General features: G+C 44.9%; 1 protein-coding gene across 1 annotated transcript in view; it reads right to left on the bottom strand.

The window, feature by feature from the left end:
* Positions 1–10,284: 10,284 nt before the first annotated feature.
* Positions 10,285–24,100, bottom strand: part of MCUR1 (mitochondrial calcium uniporter regulator 1) — a 58,716-nt gene continuing 44,900 nt past the window's right edge. The window contains exon 10 of the mRNA XM_045811532.2: positions 10,285–10,817. The gene's annotated coding sequence lies outside the window, so the exon portion shown is untranslated. The remainder of the gene's footprint in view (positions 10,818–24,100) is intronic.

The following is a 24,100-nucleotide window of genomic DNA, read 5'->3' on the forward strand; positions in this document are numbered from 1 at the left end:
GCGTCTTGCACAGGCTCAGTCTGAAATAAATATTACACGGCTCTTTAAAAATATGGTTTTGAAGAAATGGAAGAGAGATTATGATGCAATACATGGGAAATGCCTAGACAATAGTTATACACTGCCAAAATTGTTACCAAAAAGACGTGAAGGAAAAAAAAATCACAAAATGTTTCTGTAATGGGCAATTATAATACATCATTAAAAGTAAATTTTTTTGAAATATTATGAAAATATTTTTAAAAATTTTTTGTGAAAAAACTAGACATGTACATAGAGACATATGTGGTAAAAATCCAATAGCCTTGGACTTGTACACAATCTTTTTATACCTGTTTCCAGTCTTCACCATGTGTCGTTATAATATTGATATATATCTTCGTGATATTGATATATTCCTTTGCTATAATACTGATATATATCTACTGCTGAGGTTCTTGGTAGGAACCAATAGGAGCCAAATCTGGCTCTCTTAAGCAGAAGGAACTTACTGGAAAGATATTGGATGGTTCTCAGAATTGAAAACCAGGCCTAAAAACAAAGGCCAAAGGGGGTCAGGCAGCATAAATAGACTGGCCAGGACCCCACCACTGGTCCCAGCGGCCACCATCTGATGTCACCTCCACCACCTAACCTCTCATCTCCATGACCCCCAATCTTTGCATCGCTCACTCCAGTTTCAAAGTTGGCAAAGCCTCGATTGCATGACCATGCCAGGACTACCGTGAGCAGAGATTCCCAGCTTCTGCTATGAGTGGGTTATAGAGGTGCTGAGATTGATGCCCACAGCTGGGGGTAGGCCTGGAGTGCCTAGAGCCCGCAGAGCTGGTCTTTTCTGGCAGTGAGCAGCCTCATAGAGTATTTTACACATCGTATCCATTTTCTATGCATGGCATGACATGAAAAAGGTTATAGAACACATTGCCCTTGTGAAAAAGGGGCCACTGATGCCCATCGTTGAGGATTTCCCAGTACTAGGAAAGAGGGTCAGACGCTGGCCAGCCAGTTTCAGTAAATATCCATGACAGTATCCTTTCTGGGTACCGGAAAATGTGATGGCCAAGTATCCAAGATCCAGAGTATGGCTTTAGGGTCTGTATTAGTTATCTACTGCTGCTTAGTGAGCTACCCCCAAACTCAGTGGCTTAAAATAACAGTATATCACATAGTTTCTGTGGGACAGGAATCTGGCCCAACTTAACGGGGCCCTCTGCATTAGTCTCTCCCAGGCAGTCAAGGTGTCCACTGCGCTGCCCTCATCCCAAGGCTTGATGGGGAAAGGATCTACTTGTAAACTCACTCCCCTGGTGATGGGCAGGATTCAGTTCCTTGAAGCCATTGGACTCAGGGCCTCAGTTCCTTGCTGGCTACTGGCCAGAAGTGGCCCTCAGTCCCTTGGCACATGGGCGTCTCCAACAAAAACAGCTGTGTCATCAAAGTGTGCCAGCCAAGACAGCAGTACCAGCAGGACAGTCTTTTGACAGATAGATGAAGACAGATAGACTTCTGACAGTACAGAAGTCAGTCTTTTGTAACCTAATCACGGAAGTACCATCCCATCACTTTTGCCTTCATCTATTTGTTCAAAGGAAGTCACTAAGTCACTTTAGGTCACTAGGTCCAGCCCCCAATCAAGGGGAGGGGATGGTACCAGGGGATGAACAGAGACTTCGGAGTCCAAGGCTAGGTTGACAAAATCTAATGAGGAGATTTTTGCATCCTGTCTTGGCCAGGCCAGGGAGGTGGTGCGGGCTATGGCCACAAACCCCAAGATAGGATTCCTGGGGCTTCGGGTTCAGGGTGAAAAGCATCTGCAGAATCCCATGGAATTACACAAATGCATTATTTCACAGTCAAGGGTGAATAAAACAGTTACAATTCAGTGTTCATTAATAAAATAAATGTGAACCCAGAAGTTATTAAATTTAGAGGAAACTCCATGTTTTATTAATCAGGTCTAGAAGAATTTGAACAAAAACTGCAATTCTGGCTTAAAGAACCCAAACAAGTTAATCTACCATCAATCTGATTTTTCTCTTACTTTTTCCTTCTGCTTTTTCTAGTCTACTGTAACTCTTCTCTCATCTGCAAAAGTCCTATTTTTTCTTCCATATGGATCTCTACATTCCCTCTTCGTTTCTGCACGGTGCCATGAAAAGTACATGCAAAATGGAGTAACAGCAGGGAGCAAAACTTCTGGGAGGCTCTGAAACTCACTTCCTCTGCACTGTCTCCCTTAGTGCTACTGGGTAGGTGTGATCAGGTCCTTGATGGATTCATAAAATGGGAAGGCTGCCCCAGAATTTCCCCCAAGTTCCAGGCAATGCCTCCTATGAGCCTAGGAAACACCTATTAGTTAAGTGGATTCTAACGCATGCTAGTGGCCAAAGGCATGCTGTTTTAGTCCATCTGGGCTGCTATAGTAAAATCCCACAGGCTAGGTGGCCTATAAACAACAAATAGACATTTATTTATCACAGTACTGGAGACTAGGAAGTCCAAGATCAAAGAACCTGCAGATTCAGCGTCTGGTGATGGCCCTCTTCCTGGTCCATAGATGGCCATCTTCTCACTGTGTCCTCACATGGCAGGAAGGGTGAGGGAGTGCTCTGGGATCTCTTTTATAAGGGCACTAATCCCATTCACGTGGGCTCCACCCTCCCGACCTAATCGTCGCCCAAATGCCCCACCTCCAAATACCATCACTTTGGGGATTAGATTTCAACATATGGATTTGGAGGAGGCTGGAATACAAACATTTGGTCTATAGCAAATAGTTAGGAGGGAAGAGATAGATAAAAGGAAAAGAAAAGAAAAAGTAGAAAAAATAGAAGAGAAAAAATAGACGGGTCCTTAAAGGATAATGATGAATAGTTCCCCAAAGTGCTAGACATCACTGAGGACTATTACTTGCCTCCTAGTTCCCTAAGATGTGGGCTGCATGTCAGCCATCATTTACTGGGTACCTAGTATATGCGATACACAGTGCTAGGTAGCATGTGGATGTTTCTAGGAAAGGGGGAGGGGGAGTCTCAAGGTCCTTGCCTTAAAGGCGTTGCTTTTACACAACCGGTTTTTCAGATCGAGTATGAAAAGTGCTATAATAGAGACAAAAAGCAACATGGCTCTTTTTCTAATATCCCAAGAAACATAATTCTCCAGCCCAACCCATTGGTATAAGTAAGACAAATTAATTCTTCAGTCTGAGTTTCTTTGTACCTAGGTTACCACGTGGACATAATTACATGTATTTTTTTTCTTATCATGGTGATCCTTAAAGAAGGTGCAAGGTGTTATTTGCAACCTAAGTAAATATAAGAAGAAAGCAATTTAGTGAAGCAATTTATTTTACAATTCACTATTTCCTTCATCCTTGCTATATATCATTTTATGCTCAGTAATTATTTAAACATTTTTGTTTGTTTTTCTTAAGGGCCTTTAATGATATGCAAGGAAAAACATGCCAAGCACTATGTGAAGCTTTTTAAAATTGTTAATGTTTTGGGGCACCTGGATGGCTCAGTTAAGCATCTGCCTTCAGCTCAGGTCATGAGCCCAGGTGCCTGGGATGGAGTCCTGCATTGGGCTCCCTGCTCCATGGGGAGTCTGCTTCTCCCTCTGCCCCTCCTCCCACTTGTTCTCTCAATCTCTCTCTCTCTCTCTCAAATAATAAATAAATGACATCTTTAAAAAATACAATAAAATCGTTAATGTTTCAAAGATGTCAGAACATCCATATTTTAGGGGTGCCTGGGTGGCTTAGTCAGTTAAGCACCTGCCTTCAGCTTAGGTCACGAGCCCAGGGTCCTCGGATCGAGGCCTGCATTGAGCTCTCTGCTCAGCTGGGAGCCTGCTTCTCCCTCTCCCTCTGCTCCTCCCCCTGCTTATGCTCTCTTGCTCTCTCTCTCTCAAATAAAAAAAATCTAAAAAAAAAAAAAGAATATCTGTATTTTAAAAAGCAACCTAAACTATTTCAAAGACTTCTTTAGTAGTTTTCTCCTTCATCTGCAATCCGTCTAACAAATATTTAACTCATAAATGGATATCGATTATTTAAAGGAGTGGCATTTGCTGGGAATTACTGGCCTGTCCCCTGCTACCACCAAACATCTCAGTCCCTCATATGTGCTTTGTGCCACTATCCATCCGAAAACTTCCCCTAGTCAGCATTCTTCAGAGACCAAAGACCTCTCTAAATCCTTAAACTCCAAATCCCACCATCGTGTAGCAAGCCGCCCTATAAAATACAGTGAGTACATTGTGAATAATCTACATGGTTCGAGAACAGCAAAGCTGTGCTAAACAGGAGGATGCTGGGTGACTACTCCACGATCAAGTGCATATTTCCATGTAGTGCACTAACCCATCACACACGTGATGCAATTTGTGCTTGGCAAAATTACCAACGTGAATTATGTCAAGGATCTTCTGGGGTGCTTCTAAAGAGTCAAGACTGTGGGTGTTCAGGGGCGCCTGGGTGGCTCAGTCGTTAAGCATCTGCCTTCAGCTCAGGGCGTGATCCCAGAGTCCTGGGATGGAGCCCCGCATCAGTCTCCCTGCTCCACTGGGAAGCCTGCTTCTCCCTCTCCCACTCCCTCTGCTTGTGTTCCCTCTCTCGCTGGCTGTCTCTCTCTCTGTCAAATAAATAAATAAAATCTTAAAAAAAAAAAAAAAGACCGTGGGTGTTCAATGCCGAGTATAGTGGGTTAGATTCTCTAGTGGGGTACCTCCCTCTTTATCTTGGTGTGGCTGTGTCCACACACACGTGCACACTGTAGCTGACCTCAAAAATAGCACCCCAAAAGATAGCCACCCTTGGACCTGAATGTGACCTTACTTGGAAAGAGGGTCTTTGCAGATACGATTAAGGATCTTGTAATGAGATGATCCTGGATTGTCACAGTGGGCCCTAAATCCCACGGCAAACGTCCTCTGGAAAGAGGCAGACAGATGAGGAGGCCATGTGAAGACAGAGCAGGGGGACACGCCCCCGAAAGTCAAGGAATGCCAACATCCACTGGAAGCCGGAAGAGGCAAAGCTTCGATCCTCCCTTTCAGGCATGGACGAGTGCAGCCCTGCCAACGCCTTGACCTCTGACTTCTGACCTCCAGAACTGTGAGAGAAGAAAGTCCTGTTGTTTTAAGCCACCAAATTTGTGGTCCTTGGTCATGCAGCCTAGGAAAGGAAGCACGCATGTAGTTCAAACGTATCAGGTTCTGGGGACAAAAAGTTGCACAAAGTTGTTAAGAAGATGAAGTGTACTGTGTGTTGTGGGAGCCAGAGCGATCCATTAACACGTTTCCCTCCTCAAAACTACGGTGCTTTTGTATTTGAATGTACTTTGCTGTAAGATCCAGAGCTCCTGCGTCATGTTAATCTTATTACCTCAATAAGACAAATCTAGGCTCACCATTTTTTATAATTTTATAGCTTAGCCTCATTTCTCCCCCCACCCCTCTGGGTTCTGATTGCATTTCAGTAAAGGAAGGGGTTATAAGTACTCTGGTTGGATGGAAGCGTAATTTTATGATTGGGGTAGGAACTGAAATGGCACTTCCACTGGGCAGAAACACAAATGCCCTAAAACGGCCCTAAGGACGCTATCAGAGGGTCACCTTGGCTGCCAGAGCTGCGAGCTGGTACTTTTTAACCATTACATGCCTAATGTCACGTGTATCGTGCTTTAACGACGGTAGAAAAATCGGACCCCGTAAGGATAACTTTGTAGGATAGGTCGGTTGCCTTCTATCAGGTTTCCTAGAGGCAGCGCCTGAGGTGGGGTTTCTTTTTTTATTATTTATTGATCATTAAAAAAATTTTTAATCCCCATATAATTAATGTACAGTGTGATATTAGTTCAGGTGCACCATATAGTGAGTCAACACTTCTACACATTACTCAGTGCTCATGGCGATAAGCGCGCTCTTCGTCCGCTGTATTTCACCCCTCCCCCCACCCACCTCCCCTCTGGCAACCACCAGTTGGTTCTTTATAGATATAAAGTCTGTTTTTATGTTTGTTTCTTTTTTCTTTGTTCGTGGACTTGGGGTTTCTGACGCAAGTGGGGTTTTTGTTGAGACAGTGCTCTCAAGCGCCGTTTGGAGGGGAATAAGGGAAGCAGGATAGTGCAGGGGAAGAAGCCAGGCAAAGACCAGTGTCCCGGGACGCCTGGGTGGCTCAGTCGGTTAAGCGTCTGCCGTCGGCTCAGGTCATGATCCCAGGGTCTTGGGATCGAGTTCCGCATGGGGTTCCTTGCTCAGTGGGGAGTCTGCTTCTCCCTCTGCCTACAGCTCCTCCTGCTTGTGTTCTCTCTCTCTCTCTCTCTGACAAATAAATAAAATCTATTAAAAAAAAAAAAAGGCGAGTGTCCAGGGAAGTCTGGCTTCTGCCTGACCCCACAGGGAGCTCTGAAGCGTGTGCAGCATTGCAGCATTGTCCGCCCGCCTTGGGCAAGAGTCCGGGACTTTTATAACATGTATTAATTGCTCATTAGCTGCAGACTCCCTCCCTCCCAGGGGGAGCATAACATCCCGGCATCTCTGGGCCAGGAGACTCCCTTGAGGCAAGGACAATCCTCTGGAGAAGGGCTCAGTGCGAACTGCTGAGATGGGTGAGCCCGCAGGTGATGGAAACTGGTCAAGGTACCAACAGCTATTTAGGGATGTGTGGGCTCTCCTGCAGACTGCATTTCTGATCACACGGCTGATCACTTCCATGAATACCTATGCCGTAAGAGAACTCTCCGAAAGAAGAAAAAGAAATACCGTGTTTGCATTACTGGAGAGTTGGCAATCCACAAGTCTTGCAAATCATATTAGGGAGATATCATCAGCAAATACTTTCAAGTTCTAATAGGAATAATCTGGGAGGAGTGTCTTTTGAAAAGAAATCTGTTTTTAGGGGTGACAGGGTGGCTTAGTGAGTTGGGCGTCTGCCTTCTGCTCGGGTTGTGATCCTGGGGTCCTGGGATAGAGTCCTGCATGGGGCTCCCTGCTCAGCGGGGAGTCTGCTTCTCCCTCTGCCCCTCACCCCACTCAAGCTCTCACTCTCTCAAATAGTAAATGAATAAAATCTTTAAAAAACAATTTTTTTTAAAGAAAAAAAAAAGAACTCTGTTTTTAGGATGCATGTGGGAGCCCGGCCCAGCTGTGAGTTTGTGCTGCTGCGCTCGGTGCTGACCTCACATCGTGCTTATTTTCACGGTCTGTATGTCTTTTTCCACTCTCTGTTGGCCACATGAACGTCCGTCTGGGTCAGTGTGGTTTATTTTAGTCTGTAAGGTCCTAGTAGGCACAGGTCACATCTATTTATTGTTCCCTATGTGGCAACTACACAATTATCTGCCTAATAGCTGCTTCTTGTTGATGACGCAGTGTAGACACGTGACTATTGGCCTTTTGATGATGGCAATGATATTTTACTCAAAGGACCTCCCGGGCTTTAACCACATGACTAAGGAGTCATCCTAAGACGGATGTGCGCATTCAGATACCCCCAGGAGCCAGAGAGATCCTGTAAAACAGTGACCCAGGTTAGGCAGAAAACAATAGAGAGCAGTGGGAACTGTAAGAGATAGAGTGTGTAAGGCGATTCAAATCATCATGTTTGAAACACCACACGGGCGAAACAGAACACTTCTGTGGGTCAGACCTGGTTAATGGGTCACCAGTGAGTGGCCAAATGGCAGCTCTGAGTTCAGAGCTGGAAATTCAGGCCAATTACCGATGTCTTGGATGCGGTTGCCGCCTCCCATTGTCCTGGGTCACTGGAGGAGCCAAAAACTGTTATGATTTGCCTCTGCCCACCATCGACAATTGGAAGCACCCGGTATTTCCGTCACGCCACCCTGCTTGTAGAACCAGATCTAGAGATCTTGATAGACTTCGTGGCTTGCCAGGGAAGTCTGAGTCATAGATGCCCCATCTACTTAACACAACCGGGAGAAATACCTTAAGAGGGCCTGCTTCCTCTAGTAGGCCGTCAAGTATTTCCCGATGCCGCAAACAAGCTAGTTGGATAATCTTTGATTCCGTGTCTTTAGAAGCACCTCGTGGGTTTGATAAAGTTTCTCACCATTTGATTATGCTGCAAAGATCACACGTACTCATCGCAAGTGTTGGCAGGAACGTGGAGAAATCAGAACCCTCATACACTGCTAGAGGGAACGTAAACCGGGGCAGCCACTGTGAAAACCAGTAGGGTGGTCCCCAAGAGGTGACACATAGAGGTACCCTGTGACCTGGCGATTCTACTCCCATGTACACACCCAAGAAGAAGAAAAACATATGTCCACATAAAAGCTTGTGCGCAGATATTCAGAGCAGCATGATTCATAATAGGTCAAAGGCAGAAACCATCCAACCCTCCACCAATGGAGGAACAGATAAATAAAACGTGGTTTATCCATACCACGGAACATCGCTCAGCAGTAGAAGGGAATGAGGTATGGGCACAGGCTACAACAGGGGTGGACCTGGGAAATGTTAAGTGAAGGAAGCCAGTCACAAAAGACCATGTATTTCATGATTCCATTCATATCTTTTTTCAAACAGTTTTAAAATCTATTCTACTTTCTTTTTCTCATATCCACTTTGTTGGCTTTATAATGGATCGCCAATAGAAATTGGGGTTGGGATTCAGAAAGCCCAATCTTTCTGTGTTCGATAGTGGGAACTCCACTCAAGACTCCACTGTTTGGAATAAATGGACCAGTACAGTGGGTCTCAAACTTTAGAATGCTTCACAACGCCCTAAGGCATAGATCCAGGGCACAGAGCGCATCAGAATGACCCGAGACATGGGTCTATGGGTCTATAGAACCACAGGTCCACGGATTTGTTACATTTCCAACAACTTTGTTACATTCCCAACAAAGTATGGGAATTTTGATTTGGCTAGTGGGAATTTGTTGCTGCTGGTCTGGGGACCACACTCGAGAATTACTAGACTAGAATTTCTTCTTTATTTTTTTATTTTGAAAAAGTCACAGAGTGGGGTGTCTGGATGGGTCGGTGGGTTAAGCATTTGCCTTCGGCTCATGTCATGATCTCGGGGTTCTGGGATAGAGCCCTGCATTGGGCTCCCTGCTCAGTGGGGAGTCTGTTTCTCCCTCTGCCTCTCGTCTCTCTCTCACTCTCTCTCAAATAAATAAAACATTAAAAAAAAGAAAAAAAGGAAAAAGTCACAGAGTTATAGGAAAGTTGGAAATACAGCACAAAGAAATTTTTTTCTTTTCTTTCTTTTTTTCTTTTTTTTTACTGAGCCATTTGATAATAAGCTGCAGGCTTAATGCCCTATTACATCCTAATACTTCAGTGTAAAATTCCTACAAAGATATTCTTCTACACAACCCAAGTAGGACCATCGTGATCAGGAAAGAAACACGAATGCATTACTACCACCGAATCTTCACGCCCTATTCAAGTTTGGACAATTGTCCCAATAACCGAAGGATCCAGATCAGAACCACACGTTGCAGTTAATTATCACGTTTCCATAGGAATGGGCCAGTTCCTCGGTCTCTTCAATGTTCTTGACCCTGATACCTTTTTACTTATTCCCAGGTATTTTTTGCAGTATCCCCCAATTTGGGTTTGTCTGGTGCTTCCTCCTGAGAAGAATCAGGTTATGTGTCTCGGGCAGGAATAACACACAAATGCCTCTGTGTTCTCAGTGTATTTGATCAGGTGCTGCCCGGTTTCAATATCCCCCGTTAATGATGACGTTGACTCTGATCATTTAAGAAAGGTGGTATCTGCCAGGCTTCTCCACTATAAAGTTACTCTTTTCCTCTTTATTATTGATTAATATTTTTGTGGGGAAGTATTCTGGAATGAGCTGAATAGTTCATTCCTTATCAAACTTCCAATTCATAAATTCATTATTTATATATCTATCAACGCATGCCTTCCCATTTTATTCAATAGATTCATAAACCGCCACGATTATCATTTATTCTGATGCTCAAGTTACCTCTGATTTGACTAGTGGGAGCCCTCTGTCCTTCTGACACACCCCCATCCTTATTTGAGCGTTTTCTTACACTCTTGCACAAGAAGATGTTCCAGACTCATCTTCTACTTTCCATGCTGCAGGTTTGGAAATCAGTCATTTTTCCAAGAAAAATAGTCCCTTTTGTTTTTTTTTAAAGATTTTATTTATTTGACAGTGAGAGAGAGAGAGAGAGAGCACAAGCCAGGGGAGCGGCAGGCAGGGGGAGAGGGAGAGGGAGAAACAGACTCCCCATTGAGCAGGGAGCCCGATGTGGGGCTCAATCCCAGGACCCCGAGATCATGACCAGAGCCGAAGGCAGCTGCTTAACCGACTGAGCCACCCAGGCGCCCGCCATAGCTCCTTTTGGTTGGAAATGACATTTGAAGCCCACATTTTGGGGAGTGTTGTTGCTCTTAGGCCTTCTCAGTGACAGCTACGGTGTATAGACTACACGTACTACTAGTTATCTACTGCTGTATAACAAGTACCATGAACTTAGCAACTTATACACACACTTACTATCTCACAGTTTCCGAGGTCAGGAATCCTGGCGTGGCTTCGCTGGCTCTTTTGTTCGAGGGTCTCACAAAGTGCCCGGGGTTGTGATCTTCTCTCCAGGCTTAGCTGGGGAAGGACCCACTTCCACGCTCATGTGGTGGCAGAGAGCCTCTGTGTCTCAGTTGGGCTGTTGGCTGGAGGTTGCCCTCAGCTCTTTGCCCCATGGGCTCCTCCATGGAACCACCGACAACGTAGCAGCTTGCTTCATCGAAGCCAGCAAGGGAGAGAGTCTCCAAGGAGGACGGACATGACAATCTTCAGTAGCCTAATCAATGAAACAGCATCCTATTATCTCTGGTGTATTGTATTGGTTAGAACAGGTCATAGGCGCTGCCACACTCGAGGGGAGGGGCTTCCACAAATGCATGAACGCCAGGGAGTATGGATGATTGGGGACCCTGTTAGGAGCTTCGTACTACAATCACCTAAGTGATAGAGGCCATCGGATAGAGACCATCGAATGATGGTCTGTCTGCCACGATACATATATGCATAGGTACATCTATGTTTATATTTCTATTCCTCCATCCAGTCTATCTACCTATCCAATCTTGCAGACCATGCTTCATCACTGCTACGTCCACTTCCCATATAACACCACGTTGTTCATTTTTGTTTCCTCCTTTTCCATGCTTGTGACTCCCTTCCCCAATGGTGAGAAACCTTTATGTATTTACTTATTTGATAAATTCCTTGCCTCTGTCGCCACTCCTCCATTACAGATGCTTTCCTCTCTGCTCAGGCTCTGCTATCTCGTGTCGGGCTTCTCTCACATGAAGATGCCTTGGTCATCATGCTTAAGACTCTGACCCACACATGGAGCCCCTCTGTATGGGGATGTCCCCTCATCCTCAGGGGCTCTGACTCCCTGTCAGTCATGCCTCCCCTTGTGTGGTGGTCTTCTTCGCCTTGTTTAAGATCTGACACACCACAGCTAACCCTCTCTCCCTGCGCCGTGGATGTCCAGCCCCATCTAACACCTTAGGTCTGAATCATTTGGGAAGAAAGGCAAGGAAAAGGAAGGAAAAGAGCACATTTCTCTTTAACCATTCCATTTTTTTCCTCCTTAAATACAATTCGACCTCTTAGTAATAACATCAGAAGTTTGTCTTATAATATAATCCCTAGTGGGGCGCCTGGGTGGCTCAGTCGGTTAAGCGTCTGACTCGTGGTTTCAGCTGAAGTCATGATCTCCAGGTTGCGGGGTCGACCCCCCTGCCGCCGTGGGGCTCCACGGTCAGCGTGGAGTCTTCTTGGAATTCTCTCTCTTACTCCCCTCTCCTCGTGCTCTCTCTCAAATAAATAAATAACATCTTTAAAAAAAATCCCTAGTAGCTTGCATAGGGGGTGGATATTAGCCATCACCACAGAACGTTAACTAGTTTGACCCACGTCACTAAAAAGCATCAGACCTGGACAATCTTGACTTCTGACCAGTTTTGCACCTTCCAATAGTCCTTGTGGAGATTACTGTTGTTTCACTTTATGTTGCTGGTGTTCACCATGAGTGCTAGCATAGTGGCTGGCTTTGGGTCGTGTCTCCTCTCTGGGGGATATTCTCAAGCCTTCCCTAATCACCCCAACCTAAGAGATCTAAGACCCGGCTGGTCAAAACAGACCCAAAGCAGAACATCAGGCCATCCCGACAGGACATGCAGTACCCCCATCCCGCCACTGCTGGGGTGCGCGGTGGGACAGGGCTCCTTTAAGGGCTGGAAGCAGGGAAGAATGCACGTGGGCTGCCAAAACAGCATGTGAGCCTGGTGAAGAGGATCCCAACTGCAAGCACGTGAAGAGGGCGAGGCAGAACTAAACAGTGCTCTTTCTTCTTGGCAAAAACAAGAGACAAAAGCCACCTCGGAGGAGAAAGAGATGCTATTTTTAGATGTGAGAGTGATAGCCATTTTTAGAGGATTGTCCCCTCAAACTGAAAATTATGTTGGTTTTTGGTTTTTTGGGTTTTTTTGTTTTGTTTTGTTTTAAAGTAGAACATCTAAGGCTGGCTCTGTAGAGTAATGGGACACACATGTACACGCATAGACCACTTGCCCATTTAGTTGGCCAGGGGATCTCTGAGGAAACCCGACTAGCATTTTGACTGTGTTATGTGTGTCAGGGATCACAGTGGGTGCTGCTGAGAATTCTTGTTCCTTCCGAAACACCAAAGGACAGGCTGCAGGGGTTTAGGACTGGGTTAGCTCTGTAAGGATCTCCTTGTCAAGGTGCTCCTTGTCCTCGTTTGCTTGACATTGGAAATCAACATACTCTTGTGCTTAGGAAGAGACCCCACGGAAAGGAGGCCAGGCAACAGCAGACGGTCTAAATCAACTCTCAAACACACAAGTGGTTGGAAACACTCCCTATCTGGAAAGCCGAGCAGCTTATACGCTCAAGAGAGGCTTTGCGATGAATTCTTTTGGTGAGCAAAGACCCCGATGATTTTGGTTATACAGCTGAATCTTCAGTTATCAGGTTTGCTTAATTTAAGTTCCACTTGCACTGAATCAGATTGTTGTTGGGAAACACCAACGATTGCATTTTTTTTTCCTTTGCCAGGCTAGCCCGGAGTGGAAAAGGGCTTGAACGATGGGAGTCAGACCTAACTATAATCCACTTCTGTCTCTCAACCCCTGAGTCACAGCAGGCAGGTCAGTGAGCCTCTCTGATCTCCAGTTTCTGCATGTGCAAAATGGGGGCCATTTTTCCCACCTCACAGAGCACTCTGCAATCCTCAGCACCTTTCCGGCCCAAGGCAGGTGCTCCGAGAAGAAAAGTGGCCATGGGTTTTGTTAATTACAGAGTCAGAAGCCAACAGAGGTTGCACATCTTAGAAGGTCAGCAGCCCTGACCTAATTCCTGCCTAGGTCATGGAGGGGGATCAACCACCAGCAGCTCGGAGATTCCAGGATTCAGACTATAACCTGCAGGATGTCTGCCTTCAAAATCCATGGGAGACACAAAAGGACAAATAGTGCACAATTCCACTTAAATGAGGAATCTAGAACAGGTGAATTCATAGAGACAGAAAGGAGAAGAGAGATTGTCAGGGGCCAGAGATCATGGGAGCTATTGCTTAATGGGTATAGGATTTCAGTTTAGGGTGATGGAAAAGTTCTTGAGATGGATGGTGGTGATGGTTGCACAACCACGTGACTGTACCTATTGCCCCTGAAATGTACATTTAGAAATGGTTAGAAGGGTCAATTTTGTTATGTTGATTTTACAACAATTTTAAAAGTGGGGAAAAAATGCATTGGATTGATGGAAATCAAGATACATCCCGGGGCACCTGGCTGGCTCAGTGGAGCAGCTCATTCTTGATCTCGGGCGGCTATGAGTTCGAGTCCCATGTTGGGGCTTGTGGAGATCACTAAATAAATAAAACTTATGAAAAAAAAGGATACATGCAATCATGGAATATCGTATAGCTGTTAGAAAGAACGGGATAGATTTTATTCTACTGACATAAAAAGATGCCCAGTAAAAAACCAAGTTGTAACCATATGTGTAGCATAACGCCAGTTGTTTTCTCTGCTTCACACTTATTAGCTCATCCTGTCTTTGCAACACCCCTGTGATGTATATACCTTTGTCATTACCCCATTTTGCAGATGAGGAAACAAACCCACAAGTGAGGTAAAGTGCCTTGCCCAAGACACAGATGTGATAAGTGGCAGAGCTAGAATTTTGATCCGGCTCCAACTATCTGGCTCCCAGAGTCTGAGTTCTAGACGCTTCTGTATCATCTTCACTTGAGAGCTTTTTAAATATGCAGGTTCTCTGGCCCCGGCCCAGACCTCCTGGATCAGATCTGCAAAGTACTGAGATCCAGGAAGGGTTCCTATGCACCTCAGAGGCCGAGAGGACCGCAGCACAAACCGCCAGGCAGTTTGTGCCTGTTTCATGAGAATAATAAATGTTAACATATGCATAGGTAGGGACGCCTGGGTGACTCAGTCGGTTAAGCATCTTTCTTCAGCTCAGGTCATGATCCCAGGCTCCTGGGATCAAGTCCTGCATTGGGCTCCTTGCTCAGTGGACAGTCTGCTTCTCCCTCTGCCTGCCATTCCCCCTGCTTGTGCTCTCTCTCTCTCTCTGACAAATAAATAAATAAAATCTTAAAAAATATATATGCATAGGTAAACTTTACTTGGAATTCCATGGACTTCTGTGTTTTTTTCTTTTAACCCAGCAGTTTATTCTGCAAAATAGAACCTCCCCAAATCTGTATTAAATAGGTTGCAAACAAGGTTTCGTCCTATCTTATCATTAGCTTAGGAGTTATTTTGTCAGTTTAGAATGCTCTTCTCTTGAGACTCCTGCCTACGACCTTCCAAACTCAGTCTTCAAGAATAGAGTAAAACCTTAGCAAGTTGAACTCGACGTATTCGTTTGGAATCTGGTGAAGTCTTTGAGAAACTGAAGACGTTGTTGAGTAAATAACTTGTCGAGCTAGTCACTAGACTTGTAGGGGGACATACTTAACCCGCTAAACAAAGCCAGCCTGGCTTCTTTTTTTAATTTTAAGGATTTGGGTATATTAATGATTTCTGATCGTAAATGAGACATCAACCTTCGGTAGGGGTCCAGGACTGCTTCTGGATAGATATTCTAGTAGTATCTTGGTTGGTTTGATGTAATTTAATGCACTAGAACTAATGTCTTGGAAATGACTCTGTAACTCGCACATTTTCCGAGTCATGTAAATTCTACCCCCTTTCCATACCCGCCATCACAACTGGGCTGATTCATGCAATTTTTATCTCATCAAGTCTTGAATATAGTATCATGTAGTGAGGATGCGTTTGATTAAACCCTGAACTAAGAAAGTTTCCCTGAGCCTCTCCATGCCTGTAAAATGGGTATATTAAGGGTTACAGGCAGGGTCACCACATGTGGTTGTGCAGACTGAGAGCTGTATACGGTTAGGAGGTACCCGCTGCAGCCTGCATGGTTGTAGGCCGCTGCTCTGCTTGGAGGGTTCCTGGGAGGGTAACCTGAGCTAATAGACACTGATTAAGTGAAATTGTGCCCAGCGCGGAATATGTGCTGTTTGAGTGTTTGACGATTTTAACGGAATAGGTCTTGATTCAAGGGATTATTGCCCTCAAATAAATATTGCAATGAATGACAAGAGAAATGAACTTGGAGAGTAAGATGTGCTTTCTTCAATCAAATCACTGATTTGGTATGCAATTAGTATATTCTTCCATTAAGAAAAAATTCAGAAAACCTACCTATCATACAAGATGGAAGTAAAATTTCTGCCTTCCAGGGGCACACAATGAAATGATAGACCCAGGAGTACAACTTGCTGGAGAGGAGGGGATCTTTGGGAGGATTTAGGTCCTGGGACCACATAAGCCTCAATCCCAACTCTGCCATCACCAGCTGTAAGACCTACACGCTCACCTCAGATGAACGCCTTTAAACCTCAGTTTCTTTATAGTGGACAGAATGATTAACTTAATCACTGAGCTGTCAGGAGGGTAGAAGGAGACAAGCACGCAAGGACTCACCACTGTTTGGGGCACTAATGAGCTCCCAGGAAGCCCTCGCTTACCTGCTTGTGGTCTTACCAGCGGCATCATTATTATTCCAGAGGCAACTCTCTTCTCTTTCCACTTTGCCTTCTACTTCCCCGCATGCCTACTCTTTTCCAGAGGGCACACATTCCCACCACTATGATGTCCATCCGTTGTTTTCTCCTGCCTGGCCTTTTCTCTCCAGCATCTGTTCTAAACCCTTGAGTTAAACTCGATACAAGACTCATCTCCTGGAACCAAAAAAAGGCTAAGAGAGATGGAAGGCCACTCGGATTACTTACCAACAGTTAGCCTCTGCTCCTATCTCTTAGGAATAACAAAATGACCATGGTTTTGTCCTAGGATGTAAAATGTGGTTTTGTCTTCATCATGTCCTCACTATGTAAATATCCTCAAAAATAGAAAACATGGGGCGCCTGGGTGGCACAGCGGTTAAGTGTCTGCCTTCGTCTCAGGGCGTGATCCCGGCGTTATGGGATCGAGCCCCACCTCAGGCTCCTCCACTATGAGCCTGCTTCTTCCTCTCCCACTCCCCCTGCTTGTGTTCCCTCTCTCGCTGGCTGTCTCTGTCGAATAAATAAATAAAATCTTTAAAAAAAAAATAGAAAACATGTCCTGGGTTTTCTTTGTGTCATGTTGAACTATTTCTTGCATCTATGCTTTAAAGTAGAAATACTAATGGTTGCCCCACTTCATAAGTTTTAAAAAATGGAATTTATAAAAAAAATCATTGCTTATTTGTTCATTAAATGAGTCTACCAGCTACATGTCAGCTGTAGACACAAAGAGAAATAAGGTTGAGATTGGTCCTCCAGGAATGTATAGCCTTGTAAGAAAAACGCAAGGGGAAGACAGTTCTGCTAGGGACCGCTAGGTTCTGAGGCAGAAATAAGGTCCGGACACTAAGGGGTGTTTGCCGGTCACCACAGGCAGGCGCTTAAGGCCTGCCAGCTTTCCCGGGAACTAGGAAAATGTTTGCGTCCTTGGGAAAAAAAAGTGTCAGGTCCAAAATATGAAAAGGAAACGACAATATCAAATACATATGTAACTGAATGTCTATAAAACATACCATATGTCAATTGCATCCAAATTATTTATAAAAGTGATTCCATCTGAAGATGATATGTAACCTGTTTTTTTTTTTTTTCTTTCCATTGCCTCTCCCCCAGTTCCATGGGGTTGCAGGCAATCTCTGGGGCTTCTTGGCTTGTGGCAGGCTGACTCCAGTCTTCCCATGATGCTCTCCTTGCGGCTCTGTGTCCAAATTTCCCCCTTTCCATAAGGACACCAGTCCTCTTGGTGTAGGGGCCCAGCCCACTCCAGCGTGGCCTCCCCCTAATTTAACTCATTACATCTGCAGTGCTCTATTTCCAAATAAGGTCCCGTTCTGAGGAAGTCGAAGTTAGAACCTCAGCATATGAATTCTGAAGGACACAATTCACCCCATAAGAGAGGGCGAAGTAGTCATGGGAGGAAGGCCAGGGAGGCACAGCAGAGGCCTGCACAGACTAGAGAGCACAGGGCCACATGGGGAAGAGAACCAAGATGAGCCTGAGGAGGGGGGGCCTGGGTGGCTCAGTCAGTTAAGTGTCCGACTCTTGGTTTCGGCTCAGGTCATGATCTCACGGTGGTGAGATCGAGCCCCATGTTGGGCTTTGCGCTCAGTGTCTAGTCTGCTTAAGACTCTTTCTCCTTCTCCATCTGCTCCTCCCTCAAGCGTGTGCTCGTGCGTGCTCTTTCTAAATAAATAAAGCCTTAAAAAAAAATGAGACTGACATATTACAAAGCACTTCATAAACCAAATACAAGTTTCATCTAAAGGCCAGGGTTTTCCAGTATGAGATTTTAAAATAAAACAATCCTCATGCCCCTCTGCCTTCCCTTGCCCTCCTTTTACCCAAACTCCCCTTACCCCAAGATCCTAAAAGCCAACCAGGAAAGAATCAAGCTTAAAGGTGTAGGGAGTCACAGGGCGTGTTCCCTGCACAACCCAGGGCAGAATCCAAGCAACTGGACCTTGTTCAAGTGGCCTCTTTCTATGCCTGCCATTTTCATTTGCCTCATTTAGAAGGTAATTCTTTGGTTGTTGTTGAATCTTAGATCATAATTTATTGGGTCCATTTTTTAAAAAACAGTATTCTGTAATACTCAATGAAACAATCTCGTCAATATCACTACCTGCATTAAAATGTTTTATGAAGGGGGCGCAGGGGTGGCTTGGTCTGTTAAGCATCTGCCTTTGGCTCAGGTCATGATCTCAGGGTCCTGGGATTGAGCCCCGCATCCTGCTCCCTGCTCAGCGGGGCGTCTGCTTCTCCCTCTCCCTCTCCCTCTGTCCCTCCCCTGCTCATGCATGCGCATACTCTCTCTCTCTCAAATAAATAAATATAATATTTTTAAAAAATAAATGTTTTATGAAGGTAGAATGACTGTTAATCAGGCATGGGAAGAAAACTGAAATGATCTGCTGATGTGTCTGTTTCCCTCACTACCCTGTAGGTACCTCCAGGGCAGGAACTATATCACTTCTATATCCTGTAGCATTCCTGTATCCCACTGCTAAATACCGTGCTCAGTAACTATGAAACTAACTGAAGGCCAGAGACCCCCTCGCTCAGCTCAGGAGGCCTGCTGTAGGTTGGGTGCCCCGCAGTGCCCTTCTCAGACCAAGGAGTTAATAGTTTACAGTAATGTCCAGGAGGCCCACACTATTCCAGAAACAAATCCCATAGTATGCCCCAGACCTAGCGATCTTGCTATAAAAAAGCCAAATGTGCATCAAACATTCTGAATGGAAAAAAATTTTTTGAATAAAAGGTATCCTAAAGGGGCGCCTGGGTGGCGCAGTCGTTAAGCGTCTGCCTTCAGCTCAGGGCGTGATCCCGGCGTTCTGGGATCGAGCCCTGCATTGGGCTCCTCTGCTAGGAGCCTGCTTCTTCCTCTCCCACTCCCCCTGCTTGTGTTCCCTCTCTCGCTGGCTGTCTCTGTCAAATAAATAAATAAAATCTTAAAAAAAAAAAACTATCCTAAAAAGACAGAATCCACAAGCCACACACACACACACACACACACACACACACTATATATATAGATATATATCTATATATATCTATATATATATATATATATGTAAAAAAACCATAAACTTCTAAGAAACAAAAGACATTCACAGACACATGACAGGCTAGAATAAAATATTTACATCATATATATTAGACTAAGGTTTAGTATCCTATATGCACAAGAAATTCATTTATTACAAATGGCTGGTAAACAATGAAAGGGTCGCTACTGATCCAAGACATGCACATTAAACAGCAATGAGTAACTTTTTTGCCTCCTGGGTGGACAGAAATGGAAAAGACCCAGTGTTGGTAAAGGTGGGGGTGAAAGGTGCTCTGGGAGAAAGTATAACCTGGTTTATTTCTGGAGGGCAATTGGCAGCATCTATCACAATATAAAAGGTAAATAAGCTTGTGTCCGGCAAGTCCAGTTCTGGAGATTGATTCCAGGGCTGTATCAACAGGCAGCCTTCACAGGGCACCTGCGGTGTGCCAGATCTCATGCCAAGTGCATCATGTGGACAACATCATTTGCTTCACACAATGACGTATCATCACTTCCATTTTCCAAGAAACTGAGGTTTAGGGAAGTTAAGTTTCTGCCATGAGTGATTAGTGAAGCCAGGATTTAACTCCCGGCAGCCCGACTCCAAAGCCTGTAACTATAATCGCTCCCTTTAGGATGCCTCACTCCTGCATGAGGATGCACTGTTGTAATACAGAGACGAAATCCAAGAATCTAACATTAGAAAGATGAGGGGTGCCTGGGTTAAGCATCTGCCTTCAGCTCAGGTCATGATCTCAGGGTCCTGGGATCAAGTCCCCCGTGGGGCTCCCTGCTCAGGGAGGAGTCCGCTTCTCCCTCTCCCTCTGGCCCTCCCTCCTGCTCGTGCTCTCGCTTGCTCTCTCTCTGAGGAATAAATCAAAAAATACTTAAAAAATAATAAAATAAAATAAAATCAGAAGGATGGTTTGATAAAGATGTTACAGTCATATCCTGGGGTACCCTGCAGCAAGACCAGGTAGTTTTGTACGTACTGATAGGGAAACTACTCGTGTTGTTTTATTGAGTAGAAAAAAAGCAAGTTGTAAAATGACACCAGCAGTAAAACGGATTGTTCCTTTTTTTAAAAAAACAACAACTATGTGCGTGCATAGGTACAAAAGGACACATACTGCTTCAACAACCCACCCCCACAGAGGGGCGTGAGAAAAAGGACACACACCAAGTCACTTACAGTAGTTATTCCTTAAACGTGGAAGGAGGGGGACTTTCACTTCTTTAAATATGTATCATTTAGGTCTCTTGACTTCCTAAGTGACGGAAAGCCTAACTGTAATTCGCTGAAATACTACAGGGGAACACTTGCTCATGCCACTGGAAGGTCCAGAGGTCTGGTGTGATCCGACAGCTTGACAAGGCCGGGCTTGGTGGGATATGGCAACGTAGTGATGTCTTCAAGGAGTTGGTTTCTTTCCATCTTTGTGCTGTGCCTTCAGCTGTGTCGGCTGCATTCATAAGCAAGATTCCCTCATGGTGGCAAAAAGGTTGCAGCAGTTCCAAGCTTCACATAAGCACCCCCATGGTATCCGGAAGCAGGGATGTGTTCATGTCCTCTGTTTCTCAGCAAAAGTCTTCAGGTTCAATATCAATGGAACCAATCCCGAATGAACTCCTGGGGCCAGAGGAATGGCAGGGGCATATTGGCCTGGGCCTATATACTCTAAATAAGCCACAGTGGCTTAGATTGATCAAGGTGTCCCCTAAAGCTGGGAGTGCGGTCGGCCCCATCAAATCACTCATGGCCGCCACATGATAGAGGAGGGGTGGAATGTTTGTTGTAGAAACAACACTATAATACACATCTGCATTATTTAAATTTTCTATCAGTTCAATAGACACCAAAGCATCTAATACTTTGGTGATTTTAAAAATATAATAATGGACCTTTTCTTTTTCATGAAAATATGTTGTAAATGATCTTTTTTTTTAAGATTTATTTATTTATTTATTTATTTATTTATTTATTTATTTGAGAGAGAGAGTGAGAGAGAGAGAGACTGAGCAGGGGAAGGGACAGAAGGAGAGAGGCAGAGAGAGAGGGAGAGAGCTCGAGCAGGGTGGGGGGGGCATAGAGGGAGAGAGAATCTCAAGCAGACCCCCTGCTGAGCTTGGAGCCCAAAGATCAGGACCTGACCCGAAATCAAGAGAACTGACTGAGTCACCCAGGCACCCCTGCAAATCATCATTTTTATAAATATTTTTATTTCTTCCTCAAGTTCAAATTACATAGCTAAACTTCCTGCATCAAAGGGTCATCTAAGAGATGTTGCAGCATGTTGTAGCTAGAGGGACCAGTGCTGGACTGAGAATTAGCAGCCTGAGCTCAAGTTCTAGGTCAGTCAGCAACAGTGAGCTCTCAAGACAGTCACAGACCTGCTCTGGACTCGGTTTCCTTATCAGCAAATGATGGCCTTGGAGTAGATGATCTTTAAGTTCCCTTCTATCTCAAGTATTCCTTTCTCTTTGTTTATAAGATATTCCTATCCATCCGTCCATCCATCCATCCATCCATCCAGCCATTCATTCATGTATGGCTTTTTTTTGGTAATAATACTATATGCGTAAGATGAAAATATTCTAACAATACAAAAAGCTTCACAGTGAAAAAGTTCATTCCTCCCGCGACCCTCGCCTCCCAACCTCTGCTCTGTGCCCCGCCCTCGCCACTGTTAACTATTTATCCTGTTTGCATGCATTCTCCCCCTGCCTCATTTATACAGGTAGTGACCTGCCGCCCCTGTCCCCACCCCAGTGCACTTTCCATCTAACTACCTATAATGGACCTCTTGGGTCAGAAGGTCTGTGCAGTTTGCATTTTGATCAAAACATGGCTAAATGACCCACCAAAGAAAGGATGATGCTTGTCTCCGGTACGTCATCAACACCTTATGTTATTACTTTTTCATTTTTGTTATTGTACAGGATCAAAAAACCACACCTCATTGTGGTTTTACTTTGCCTTTCTTTCATCCTGTTTGAGATTGAGAACGTTAATATGTCTAAAAGCCACCGATGGTTGTTATTTTGTAAACCTTCTGTGCAGGCACTTGGCCCTTCTCTTGTGAAGCTACCAGTTTTCTTGGAATGTGGAAGATGGGGTATTCTTTTTTTTTTTTTTTAAGATTTTATTTATTTATTTATTCGACAGAGACAGAGACAGCCAGCGAGAGAGGGAACACAAGCAGGGGGAGTGGGAGAGGAAGAAGAAGGCTCATAGCGGAAGAGCCTGATGTGGGGCTTGATCCCACAACACCAGGATCACGCCCTGAGCTGAAGGCAGACGCTTAACCACTGTGCCACCCAGGCGCCCCAGGAAGATGGGGTATTCTTAATACCCCTCTCCTGGGATGACGGAACTTAGAGGCCATCCCATTAAGCCACGGGGTTGCAGGTGGGTGTTGAGTGGGGGTGGTGGGCAGAATGGCCCAGGAGGGACCCACGGAGTGAAGGGGGCACCACATAGACCAGGAGCATGGCTTTTATATTGGAAAGTGTTTGGGATATCAACAAACAAAGAACTTTTTTTTTTCACATTCTTTTGAATGTGAAATAGGGAACTTATGGCCTCCTAGACCTGAAATAGTGCTGATCTGGCCTTTTGCAGAAAACGTTTGCAGGTCCTGGAATAGGAAGCTGGGGCAGGCTGGGAGGCAGGAGGGAACTCAGACAGATGGTAGCTCAGAAGGGAAGAGTCCCCAGTTCTCTTAGCTGGAGGGCTTCACGGTGTCAAGTTTGGCCAAGACTTCAGGAAGGATCAAGATTTAAGAGTGTTCTGGAACTTGGGGTGCCTGGGTGGCTCAGTCGGTTAAGCGTCTAAGACACCAAAGCATCTAATACTTTGGTGATTTTAAAAATATAATAATGGACCTTTTTTTTTTTTTTTCACGAAAATACATTGCAAATGATCTTTAAGCCTTCGGCTCAGGTCATATCCCGGGGTTCTCGGATGGAGGCCTGCATCGGGCTCTCTGCTCAGCAGGGAGTCTGCTTCTTCTTCTTCCACTCCCCCTACTTGTGCTCTTTCTCTCTCTCAAGTGAATAAATAAAATCTTTTAAAAAAAGAGTGTTCTGGATTCAGCAATGAGGAAGTAGGTCACTGTGACCTTTGTAGAACAGGTTTGGGGGAGTGTTGTTGGGCAGGGTTTTGAGTCACAAGAAAGAAAAAAAACAGAAAGGGAGGGAAGGCCCCGGGGGTGGGGTGGGGTAGTGGGGGGGGAGAGAGAGAGAGAGAGAAAGAAAGAAATAGGGAGGGACAGGCCTGGACACAAAACATGAGTGCTTAGCAAAAGTTAAGTGGAACAAAGAGAAAACTGGCATGACTTCTTTAAGACAAATAATAATTACCATATAATATTAAATAATCATAATTATTATTATGAATGCAAATACCATTTACAGCTTTGAAGCACACCTCAGGTCTATCTGACATAAGCTGTAGATTCCCCTTCTCCAATCTCTCACTCTGTAGGGAAGGAAATCCCCGACGGACATAAAAACAGTGTCAGCCCCAGGGTGGGACCTTCCTTGGGTGCGAGCCAGTCCAGCCCCCACACGTTTCATGTGTTCCTCACTGAGGAAAAGTGACATGGCCAGGCCACACAGTGAGCGGGGCGGGAGCTACAGCTCTGGCTTTTAATCTCAGCTCTTTCTCTGCCCCATGGCTGCCATGTCTATCCTCTTTGACGGCCCAAGAGCATCCACCAGCCAGCCAGCACCTGTGGATGCTCCGTCAATTTTTCCAAATTTTATATATTCATTTCCGTTTATATATTCACTTCCAAGACACTGTAGTTCATTCTTTTCCCACCTTCTATTTGGAATACCCTCTTCCATTTTTGTAAAATTAATGTTAGGGCAGTGTAATTTTTTGTTTGAG

This window comes from Ursus americanus, chromosome 32 (genome assembly GCF_024610735.1).
Source record: "Ursus americanus isolate L20-20 chromosome 32, mUrsAme1.1.p, whole genome shotgun sequence".
Taxonomy (NCBI): domain Eukaryota; kingdom Metazoa; phylum Chordata; class Mammalia; order Carnivora; family Ursidae; genus Ursus; species Ursus americanus.